Source organism: Salmo salar, chromosome 05 (genome assembly GCF_965601325.2).
Source record: "Salmo salar chromosome 05, fSalSal1, whole genome shotgun sequence".
NCBI classification, from domain to species: Eukaryota; Metazoa; Chordata; class Actinopteri; order Salmoniformes; family Salmonidae; genus Salmo; species Salmo salar.
The window spans coordinates 14,771,586-14,783,869 of NC_138295.1; the positions used below are offsets into that span (position 1 = coordinate 14,771,586).

At 45.3% G+C, this 12,284-nt stretch overlaps 1 protein-coding gene across 2 annotated transcripts in view; it reads left to right on the forward strand.

The window, feature by feature from the left end:
- LOC106604260 (actin-binding LIM protein 3) overlaps nt 1–12,284 on the forward strand; it is a 235,799-nt gene that overhangs the window by 29,695 nt on the left and 193,820 nt on the right. The window lies entirely within an intron of this gene.

A 12,284-nucleotide genomic window follows, 5' to 3' on the forward strand; every position in this document is an offset into this window, starting at 1 on the left:
AGTTCCCCGTCCAGAACTTCCGGCGACAGTTCCCCGTCCAGAGCTTCCGGCGACAGTGCCCCGTCCAGTGCTTCCGGCGACAGTGCCCCGTCCAGTGCTTCCGGCGACGGCCCACAGCCCGGAGCCGGCAGAGACGGCCCACAGCCCGGAGCCGGCAGAGACGGCCCACAGCCCGGAGCCGGCAGAGACGGCCCACAGCCCGGAGCCGGCAGAGACGGCCCACAGCCCGGAGCCGGCAGAGACGGCCCACAGCCCGAGGTCTCCAGAGACGGCCCTCAGCCCGAGGTCTCCAGAGACGGCCCTCAGCCCGAGGTCTCCAGAGACGGCCCTCAGCCCGAGGTCTCCAGAGACGGCCCTCAGCCCGAGGTCTCCAGAGACGGCCCTCAGCCCGAGGTCTCCAGAGACGGCCCTCAGCCCGAGGTCTCCAGAGACGGCCCACAGCCCGGAGCCGGCAGAGACGGCCCACAGCCCGAGGTCTCCAGAGACGGCCCTCAGCCCGAGGTCTCCAGAGACGCTCCTCAGCCCGAGGTCTCCAGAGACGCTCCTCAGCCCGAGGTCTCCAGAGACGCTCCTCAGCCCGAGGTCTCCAGCGACGCTCCTCAGCCCGAGGTCTCCAGCGACGCACCTCAGCCCGAGGTCTCCAGCGACGCACCTCAGCCCGAGGTCTCCAGCGACGCACCTTAGCCCAGAGCCTTCAGCAGTGGTCTACAGCCATGAGCCTTCAACGGGGGTGGGCAGGTTAGAAGGGGGACTAAGGCCGGAGCCTGAGCCACCTCCGTAGTTGGAGGATTAGGGAGGGGGGGTGTAGCACGGGAGCCGTCGGTGACGGTGGCCACCCTCCCTCCCCTCCTTTTTAAGTTTGGGGTTATATTTTGTGGGGGTTTTGTGTTTCGGTGCATCCGGGGTCTGCACCTTTGGGGGGGGGGGGGGGGGGGGGGTGTACTGTCACGTCCTGACCAGTAAAAGGGGTTGTTTGTTATTGTAGTTTGGTCAGGGTGTGGCAGGGGGTGTTTGTTTAGTGTGTTTCGGGGTTTTTGGTTGATGTTCTATGTTTTCTATTTCTATGTGTTTATCTAGTTTTTCTATTTCTTTGTTGGGGTTTTGGAACGACCTCCAATTAGAGGCAGCTGGTTGTCGTTCCCTCTAATTGGAGGCCATATTTAAGTGGGTTAGTTTTCTCTTGTGTTTGTGGGTGGTTGTTTCCTTGTATAGTCTGAGCACCTTACGGGACTGTTTTCGTTGTTTGTTTTTGTGTAAGTGTTTTGTTTTCCTTCGAATAAAAGAAGATGTTCAATATACCCGCTGCAGTTTGGTCTACTACATACGACGAACGTTACAAATGGAACATGAAAATAATAGACTAGTGGTTTCAGTTGGCAGATGGAAGTCTGTATAAAATAATAGACTACTGGTTTCAGTTGGCAGATGGAAGTCTGTATAGAATAATAGACTAGTGGTTTCAGTTGGCAGATGGAAGTCTGTATAGAATAATAGACTAGTGGTTTCAGTTGGCAGATGGAAGTCTGTATAGAATAAAAGACTACTGGTTTCAGTTGGCAGATGGAAGTCTGTATAAAATAATAGACTACTGGTTTCAGTTGGCAGATGGAAGTCTGTATTAAATAATAGACTACTGGTTTCAGTTGGCAGATGGAAGTCTGTATTAAATAATAGACTACTGGTTTCAGTTGGCAGATGGAAGTCTGTATTAAATAATAGACTACTGGTTTCAATGGTCAATGGCAGATGGAAGTCTGTAAAATATTTTATACAGACAACTTTGAAGGTAGATATAACATTCCTCATAATATGTAGTAAAACATTCACGTTTCAAACAATTAAGTAGCTATATGTTTTAAAAATGCATACTGCCTCCAGCTCACTGCAAAGTGGTGTGAGATGTGCAAATGAAGCCTGCCTTCCCTTGCCTATCCATTTGGATGGCGAATGGAAAGGAACGCGGGCACTTCAATTACCAGTTGAAAAATAAATACATTAGCTCTTTTTAATCGTAGCCTCAAAAACTATTTTTAACACATGATTGCATTTAGAATTTTGTGCAATGATTGGGCCTATAAAAACAGTGTCTGACAGATTTTCTGCTCAAAGTCTCTGTATCTGTAGGATGTGCGTGTGTGATAAATAAGATACATAACGAATATACACACGTGCCAATTTAATTCCACTAAATGATGCACATTAACAATAGACCGAAAAGCATGACTGGTAAACTGTATTTACATCATCTGGTATTTACATCAATGAGTAGGCTAAAAAGTATTATTTTGCTTAGTTTTTTTTCTTCTCCCGGACAATTGGCCGTGGCAATTTTATTTATTGGCTTTTCTATTTTTTTACGGCCAAAGGCCAGCTATTACTGGCTAACTGAAACCCTGGCGAGGACGCACATATCCACACACACACACACACACTAAGGATGATATGTAGTATTATATTACTGGTAATGGTAGCACACTGTGTATCGTGGCCTAATGACACACTGACCACATTTTCCGCTGGTTGCTAAAGTGGCACTCTCCCATTCCAGCACAGCTACCAGGCATTGCAGTGGTCTAAATGCATGTTCCATATGGACAGCTCCTTAGCGAGATACACGCTCACTCACTCACGCACGCACGCACGCACGCGTCAGGTTCCAAAACCATACAAATCGTCTGTCAGCAGTTTTGTGAGTCAAAACAGATTTCTACAATGTCCAGAGTATCAGGACTACTGTAAGAGGTTACCTGTATCTGTTTGTCTCTGGTAAAAGTTCCCTTAAAGAAAGGAACAGGTAGGGAGAGAGATGGATGCAGGGAGAGAGGTAGATGGAAGCAGGGAGAGAGGTAGATGGAAGCAGGGAGAGAGGTAGATGGAAGCAGGGAGAGAGAGAGAAATGGAGGCAGAGGGAGAGAGAGAGCGATGGAGGCAGAGGGAGAGAGAGAGCGATGGAGGCAGAGGGAGAGAGAGAGAAATGGAGGCAGAGGGAGAGAGAGAAATGGAGGCAGAGGGAGAGAGAGAAATGGAGGCAGAGGGAGAGAGAGAGCGATGGAGGCAGGGAGAGAGAGAGATGGAGGCAGGGAGAGAGAGAGATGGAGGCAGGCAGGGAGAGAGAGCGATGGAGGGAGGGAGAGAGAGAGATGGAGGCAGGCAGGGAGAGAGAGCGATGGAGGCAGAGACAGATAGCGGCAGGCAGGGAGAGAGAGATGGAGGCGGAGAGAGAGAGAGAGAGAGAGAGAAGGAGGCAGAGAGAGAGATGGAGGCAGAAAGAGAGAGATGGGGAGAGAGATGGATTCAGAGAGAGAGAGAGATGGATTCAGAGAGAGAGAGAGAGAGATGGAGGCAAAGAGAGATGGAGGCAGAGAGGGAGATGGCGAGAGAGGTTAGACCCAACCAAATCATGAGAAAACAAAAAGATAATTACTTGACACATTGGAAAGAATTAACAAGAAAATTGAGCAAACTAGAATGCTATTTGGCCCTACACAGAGAGTACACAGTGGCAGAATACCTGACCACTGTCACTGACCCAAACTTAAGGAAAGCTTTGACTATGTACAGACTCAGTGAGCATAGCCTTGCTATTGAGAAAGGCCGCCGTAGGCAGACCTGGCTCTCAAGAGAAGACAGGCTATGTGCACACTGCCCACAAAATGAGGTGGAAACTGAGCTGCACTTCCTAACCTCCTGCCAAATGTATAACCATTTTAGAGACACATTTTTCCCTCAGATTACACAAATCCACAAAGAATTCGAAAGCAAACTCTGATTTTGATAAACCCCCATTTCTACTGGGTGAAATACCACAGTGTGCCATCACAGCAGTAAGATGTGTGACCTGTTGCCACAAGAAAAGGTCAACCAGTGAAGAACAAACACCATTGTAAACACAACCCATATTTGTTTATTTATTTTCCCTTTTGTACTTTAACCATTTGCGCATCGTTACAACACTGTATATACATAATATGACATTTGTAATGTCTTTATTCTTTTGGAACTTATGTGAGTGTAATGTTTACTGTTAATTTTTATTATTTATTTCACTTTTGAATATTATCTACTTCCCTTGCTTTGGCAATGTTAACATATGTATCCTATGCCAATAAAGCCCCTTGAATTGAATTGAATTGAATTGAGAGAGAGATGTGAGTTAGAGGGGATGGGAGCTTCCTGTAGCTATAGCAACCACTGCCACGCTGCTCCAATCACCAAGCTAATGTGTGGTTGCTAGGGAGACATTGCAAGATTTCAGGGAGATGAGTTTAGGCAGCTGTGGTTTTCACTCCAGAAGCTGTTGGATTTAGGATCGAAGACAACCTTTGTCTCAAATACACCCTATTCCCTATACAGTGCTCTGGTCAAAATTACTGCACTATTTAGGGAAAACTGTACAATTTGGGATGAAAACAGGGATTATCCTGCATCTAGTCTCCTAAAGGACCACTGCTTGAGGGGAGAAACACACTCATCGGCCCTGCCTATTGTCTCTCCCTTTTGTGTGTGTGTGTGGCTCTGTAAGTGAGAGATTCTCTGGCATGCCAATGGATTGATCTGTGATGGCTGTGTACACACTCACCCAGTTCTGTCTCATACGTTTCAACAGTGTTTATTGGTTGGTGATGTGTTAACTTCTCCTTGTCTTTTCCTCCCTAGTGACTATGGTTAGGTTTTAGGATTTATCTTTGTGTATTCTTAATGAGGGTTCCCTCTGTTCCTTCTGTATGTCTGAGTAAGATGTCTTGTCTGCTCATCATCAAATTGGGTTGTGTTTTGTCCACAAGCTGCTTAGTTAGGGCTGACTACCTGAGATCTGGAGAGACTGGCTCAAATTCACTGTTTTATCCTGGAGTCTTCATTAACACCTAAACGATTTAACTAAGAGTCTATCCCTCTCGGCTCGCTCTCTCTCTCTCGGCTCTTTCTTTCTTTCTCACCCTCCATTCCTTCAGCCCTCTCTCTTGGCTCTGTCTGTAAGAGTACATTAATTACAGCTGAAGCGTTTCCCAAAGGTTCAGAAGGCAATGAAAGACAGGAGGAGAGGAATAGAGGAGAGGCGGAGGGGGAGGGAGAGAGGGAGAGAATGGAAGAGTTGGAGAAAGTGCCGATGAGGAGGAGAGTGGGTAAGGAACACAGAGTAGAACATGTAGGGACATATAGGATGTATGGGGAGGTTGGGAGGACCTGCTCTATCCTGTCCCTGCTGGAGGTCATCATACATGGTCTTTACAGTACCAATGCCCAGGCACTCGATGTGTGTTTGGTTGTGTGCGTGCGTGTGGATGAGTTTGTGTGTGTGTGTACCATTGTCCTAGCCAGCAGCCTTATACCCAGGCTTGGTGTATTAGCATAGTGTTAACATTAGCAGTAAAACAATTAGACTGTGTGGGTATCCCAAATGTCACCCTATTCCCTACTGGACCTGGGACTGGGGCAGGGCCCTGGTCAATAGTAGTGCACTATATATAGAGCCATTTGGAACACAGCCTGTAGCTACAGTAGTATGGCTAACAGACTCCACAGAGAGGACAGACATTTGTGAAACGATTCATCACAGAGAAAAAGAGCAGAGACGGGGAGGCATGATGGAGAGAGAGTGGAAGACTTACTGACTTACTGACTTACTGACTTACTGAGTTACTGAGTTACTGACTTACTGAGTTACTGACTTACTGACTTACTGACTTACTGACTTACTGAGTTACTGACTTACTGACTTACTGAGTTACTGAGTTACTGACTTACTGAGTTACTGACTTACTGAGTTACTGACTTACTGAGTTACTGAGTTACTGAGTTACTGACTTACTGAGTTACTGACTTACTGACTTACTGACTTACTGAGTTACTGAATTACTTACTGAGTTACTGACTTACTGACTTACTGAGTTACTGACTTACTGAGTTACTTACTGATTTACTGAGTTACTGAGTTACTGACTTACTGACTTACTGAGTTACTGAGTTACTGAGTTACTGAGTTACTGACTTACTGACTTACTGACTTACTGAGTTACTGAATTACTTACTGAGTTACTGACTTACTGAGTTACTGAGTTACTGACTTACTGAGTTACTTACTGATTTACTGACTTACTGAGTTACTGACTTACTGAGTTACTGAGTTACTGACTTACTGACTTACTGACTTACTGACTTACTGAGTTACTTACGGATTTACTGAGTTACTGACTTACTGACTTACTGACTTACTGACTTACTGAGTTACTTACGGATTTACTGAGTTACTGACTTACTGACTTACTGAGTTACTGACTTACTGACTTACTGAGTTACTTACTGATTTACTGAGTTATTGACTTACTGAGTTACTGAGTTACTGACTTACTGACTTACTTACTGAGTTACTGACTTACTGAGTTACTGACTTACTGACTTACTGAGTTACTGACTTACTGAGTTGGAATAGTAGAATACACAATGCAAACATTTCTCTTCTCCCTTTGTAGAAATAAACTGTAAAACTGCGTATTTTTCTCTATGCCACATGGCAAAATGACTAGAATTGCATTAAATGTTTTAGAAAATTGTGAAATCTTCTCGATGAAAAGTGTGTAGATTTGTGGCATTCTTGCTTTAAAACCACAACATTTTCTCTATGCCTCGTGGCAAAATGTGTAGAATTGCAGGAAAAGAACTAAAAAGTTTTCTCTCCGCTGTCAAGAGGGCTGCTAAAATGGTTTGCTTGCAAGGTGGGTACACAGACCCGCAAGCCACTGTGGCCCCCCATGATGAGTTCAGATTTTTGTAGCCCCCACCCCATCATTGTTGCCCATCCCTGGTCTAACACAATGCTACAGCCTTTCACAGACCATGTGGTCCTGATTAGAAGTAGTAAAAAGCAGTTACCCAGAGCTTTCTTCATGGGCCAAGCCACAGCTGCCCTGCCCTGTCAGGGATAGGCACAGAACAACACATCACAACCCAGCCCTGAACTGCCTAGCCTATAACACTCGCAGCAGTCTGTCTTTTCACCCCGTAGAGACCCCATTGTCATTTCATGGTAACTAAGAGAGATTTGGGAACACAAAATGCTGCAGCTCCACCTCAGCCTTTAGCATGGGATGCCACTGTCTCTAGGGCAACCACGGAAGGTTAATGGCTCCTATGGCAACCAGGGGAAAGGGGACGTCCCTGCCCAGAACATACAACCAATGGTCACTCACCACACAGGGTAACAATGTGATTACCAAGAACAGGTGGACCTTTCACCAAAACCACCTACCCTGCAGCTGCATCCCAAATGGCACCCTATGCCTTGTCTAGTGCGCTACTGTTGATGGGTCCTGGTCATAATTAGTGCACAATTTAGGGAATAGGGTGCCATTTCAAATGCAACCAGTCCCACCAAATGCATTTAGGCTGTCATATGGCCTGATGCTATGGTAATGAGATGCATTAGGTTAATGGTATGAGTGGTTTCTGTGTTTGAAGTCCGACCAGGTCTGGTGGGGTCTGGGAACATACTCTTAGTGTGTGCCACAGATTGAAAGGCTGGTAACTGCCGGAGAGATGGGGGAGGGGGGAGAGAGAGAGAGAGAGAGTGAACAAGAGAGAGTGTGAGCAAGAAAGAGGGTTAGAGAGAACGAGAGAGACATGATTAACTATTTCAGCATGCCACATTTAGCGCAAATAGTCAATTGAATTTCTTAACATTACTGTTGTACGTTTTCCATCTAGATTTACTTATAATACTGTATTTTCTCTCTCTCCGTCTCCTCTCTCTCTCTCTCCGTCTCCTCTCTCTCTCTCTCTCTCTCTCGCTAGGAAGTGGAATTAGAAGTGCAGCTCAGTTTCCACCTCATTTTGTGGGCAGTGTGCACATACCCTGTCTTCTCTTGAGAGCCAGGTCTGCCTACGGCGGCCTTTCTCAGTAGCAAGGCTATGCTCACTGAGTCTGTACATAGTCAAAGCTTTCCTTAAGTTTGGGTCAGTCACAGTGGTCAGGTATTCTGCCACTGTGTACTCTCTGTTTAGGGCCAAATAGCATTCTAGTTTGCACAGTTTTTTGGTAAATTCTTTCCAATGTGTCAAGTAATTCTCTTTTTGTTTTCTCGTGATTTGATTGGGTCTAATTGTGTTGCTGTCCTGGAGCTCTGTGGGGTGTGTTTGTGTTTGTTTGTCTTCTCCTGTCAGATATCATGTGCTATGTGGTTTTGTGGTCAGCTTTCTGGCTGCTTCTCCCTGTTTTCAACTCCACTGGGACGTTGTGTTTGAAGCACTGCCATTGTTCGGTGGTTCGGGAAATGTGGCCGGCACACACACACATCACTCACACACACACTCACTCACAAGCCCTATAATTGTCTCTCAATACTAGCTGGATCTCTCTCTCTTACTCTTCCTATCCCTCTTCCTTTTGCTCTTTTACTATCTCCCTTTCCTTGCTCTCTCTCTCTCTCTCTCTCTCTCTCTCTCTCTCTCTCTCTCCCCCCTCTCTTTTCTCAGCAGCAGCTCCTGTCTAGGTGCCAAGCTCTCTCAGAATGATGAAGGTTCATCATTGCATCTCTCCATAGACAGTGTCAAACTCCATGATGATTTCTCTATACACAGCGCCTCATGTCATGTCAGATGGATGGACCTCTCGTCTCTCTCCTGGGACACTGTTCCCTACTGTACATAGTGGGCCCTGGTCAAACGTAGTGCACCAAATAGGGAATAGGGTGCAATTTGGGATACAGACAAAGATTAGTTCATAGTGAAGAACTATTAATATTCTTTAGCTGTGTTAAGTTAAGTTGTTGAAGGGTGTGTGTGTGTGTGTGTGTAGCGAGGGTGGCGGGATTGTGTGTGTGTGTGTGTGTGTGTGTGTGTGTGTGTGTGTGTGTGTGTGTGTGTGTGTGTGTGTGTGTGCGTGCGCGTGTGTGTGTGCGCGTGTCCACTGGGACAATACAGCTCACAAAGGAAGATGATATGAATGCATATGATAGAATCATGACTAGGAGTGCCCAGAGAGATCACTCCAGATTCAAGGCAAAATTTGATGTTTTTGCTGGTCCCCAGGAACGTCGGGAGATGCAGTCAAAAAAGATGATATATATATAATTGTCCACTAGGGAAAAAAAAGTGCCCAGAGTTTGAATTGAACCTGCAGTCTATGGAGCAAGAGCTTGCTGCTCAAACCACTACTGCACCATCTGTCCACAACAAGTTAGAAAGGCCAGTCTTAATAAATGGCTAAACGTAACCGAGGGTTGTTTTCTGTTTTAAACCTTCATTTTTAACTTAACCAATTTGATTTAATGGCTCAACTGTTTGTTTTTTTCAATCACTTTGGAAAATATTTCAGATGCAAGTGGTATATTTTCAGAATTCTGAGCACAAAACAAAACATGTATAACACTTGTAATTCCACTGTTTTATGTTCAGAACCTTTGAGCATTTGTTGGAGTTAACTAAACACTTCCTTCACCCCTGAGTCATTCATGCAAAATTACATGAGAACATTTTGTTTATCGACCGATACTTCAGATAATGATAGGCTCAACGTTTAGTCATTTTAACTAGGATTTAATCCAATAGCAAGAAATGCATGATACCATTTTCTAAACAGATATTTTTGAAGTGCGGACTATAAGGAATAATTTAGGGTGAATACCAGTTACAGTATTTAACCATGTACCAGTATTTACACATTTTTCAAGTTTAATGCAAATAAAATATATATGTAATTTGTCTGTATCCAATGTAAAGTTTAGAGCTTGTTGAGAATAATGTCATTCTTACAGTTTCAGTGTCTGTAGATGAAGAAATCATCAGATACTGTGTATACAGAAAGTATTCAGACCCATTGACTTTATCCACATTTTGTTACATTACAGACTTATTATAAAATGTATTAAATATTATTATTTTTTTCATCAATCTACACAAAATACACCATAATGACAAAACAAACACAGGTTTTTTAAATTAAAGCAAATGTATTCAAACTATTTGCTATGAGACTTGAAATTGAGCTCAGGTGCATCCTGTTTCCATTGATCATCCTTGAGATGTTTCTACAACTTGATTGGAGTCCACCTGTGGTAAATTCAATTGATTGAACATGATTTGGAAAGGTACACACCTGTCTAGATAAGGTCCCACAGTTGACAGTGCATGTCAGAGCAATTGTTTGCAGAGCTCCGAGAAAGGATTGTGTCAAGGAACAGATCTGGGGAAGGGTACCAAAACATTTCTGCAGCATTGAAGATTCCCAGAAACACAGTGGCCTCCATCATTCTTAAATGGAAGAAGTTTGGAAGCATCAAGACTCTTCCTAGAGCTGGCCGCCTGGGCCAAACTGAGCAATCGGGGGGGAAGGCCTTGGTCAGAAAGGTGAACAAGAACCCAATGGTCACTCGGTCAGAGCTCCAGAGTTTTTCTGTGGAGATGGGAGAACGTTCCAGAAGGACAGCCATCTCTGCAGCACTCCACCAAGCAGGCCAGACAGAAGCCACTCCTCAGTAAAAGGCACATGACAGCCCTGCTTATAGTTTGGCACCTAAAGGACTTAGACCAGGAGAAACAAGATCGCTGGTCTGATGAAACCAAGATTGAACTCTTTGGCCTGAATGGCAAGTGTCACGTCTGGAGGAAAATGGCACTATCCCTACGGTGAAGCATGGTGGTGGCACCATCATGCTGTAGGGATGTTTTTCAGCGGCAGGGACTGGGAGACTAGTCAGGATCAAGCGAAAGATGAACGGAGCAAAGAACAGAGAGATCCTTGATGACAACCTGTTCCAGAGCGCTCAGGACCTCGGACTGGGGCGAAGGTTCCCCTTCCAACAGGACAACAACCCTAAGCACACAGCCAAGACAGTGCAGGAGTGGCTTCTGGACAAGTCTCTGAATGTTCTTGTGTGGCCCAGCCAGAGCCTGGACTTAAACCCGATCGAACATCTCTGGAGAGACCTGAAAAGAGCTGTGCAGCGACGCTCCCCAACTAATCTGCAGAGAAGAATGCAAAAAACTCCCCAAATACAGGTGTGCCAAGCTTGTAGCGTCATACCCAAGAAGACTCGAGGCTGTAATTGGGGCCATAGATGCTTCAACAAAGTACTGAGTAAAGGGTCTGAATACATGTGATATTTTTTTCATCTATGTATTTTTTTTTTATCTATAAAAATCTAAAACTTTTTGGGGTTTGTCATTATGGGGTAGTATGTGTTAGTTGATAAGTGGGAAAAAAAAACAATTTAATACATTTATTGGTGGTATTGGTGCAGAGCGGTGTTGGTGCAGATCGGTGTTGGTGCAGATCGGTGTTGGTGCAGAGCGGTATTTGTTTGTTATACTCAGTCAGTTGAAAATGCGCTTAGAGTTTTGAAACATGTGCCTAGACTTGTGAAAATTGCACCAAAGTGATTGAAAAAGTGAGGGAGACGGAGAGGGGACGGAGAGGGGGAGAGACGGAGAGACGGAGAGAGGGAAAGGGAGAGGGGGAGAGACGGAGAGAGGGAAAGACGGAGAGACAGGGACAGAGGGAGAGACGGAGAGAGGGAGAGAGGGAGAGAGGGAGAGACGGAGAGAGGGAGAGAGGGAGAGAGGGAGAGACAGAGAGGGAGAGAGGGAGACGGACAAATAACTGTGGAGAATACCAACTCTGTTTACTAGAACAAATCACACGTGATTTAGTAGTCTCTCTCTCTCTCTCTCTCCATCTCTCTCTCTCTCTATCTCTCTCTTTCTCTCCATCTCTCTCTCTCTCTATCTCTCTCTTTCTCTCCATCTCTCTCTCCATCTCTCTCTTATCTCTCCATCTCTCTCTCTCTATCTCTCTCTTTCTCTCCATCTCTTTCTCTCCATCTCTCCGTCTCTCTCCATCTCTCCGTCTCTCTCCATCTCTCCGTCTCTCTCTCTCTCTCTCTCTCTCTCTCTCTCTCTCTCTCTTTCTTTCTCTCTTTCCATTCCTCTCTTTCTCTCTTCTCGTGGAGAACATGTAGGAAAGGGTATTTTGTTCCATCTCATTAATCTCCAATGAAGGAATCGTTTCTGGATCTTCTGGAGAAAATTAGTCTTGCACATTGTCTTTATTTTCACATCACACCAAACTGTTAGCCGAGTGTCCACAAACGGTATACCCGACACCCGGAAACACACACACACACACACACACACACACACACACACACACACACACACACACACACACACACACACACACACACACACACACACACACACACACACACACACGCAAGTAGGCACGCACCACAGGAGGCTGGGGCACCTTAAATAGGGAGGATGGGCTCGTTGTATTGGCTGGAGCGAAATAT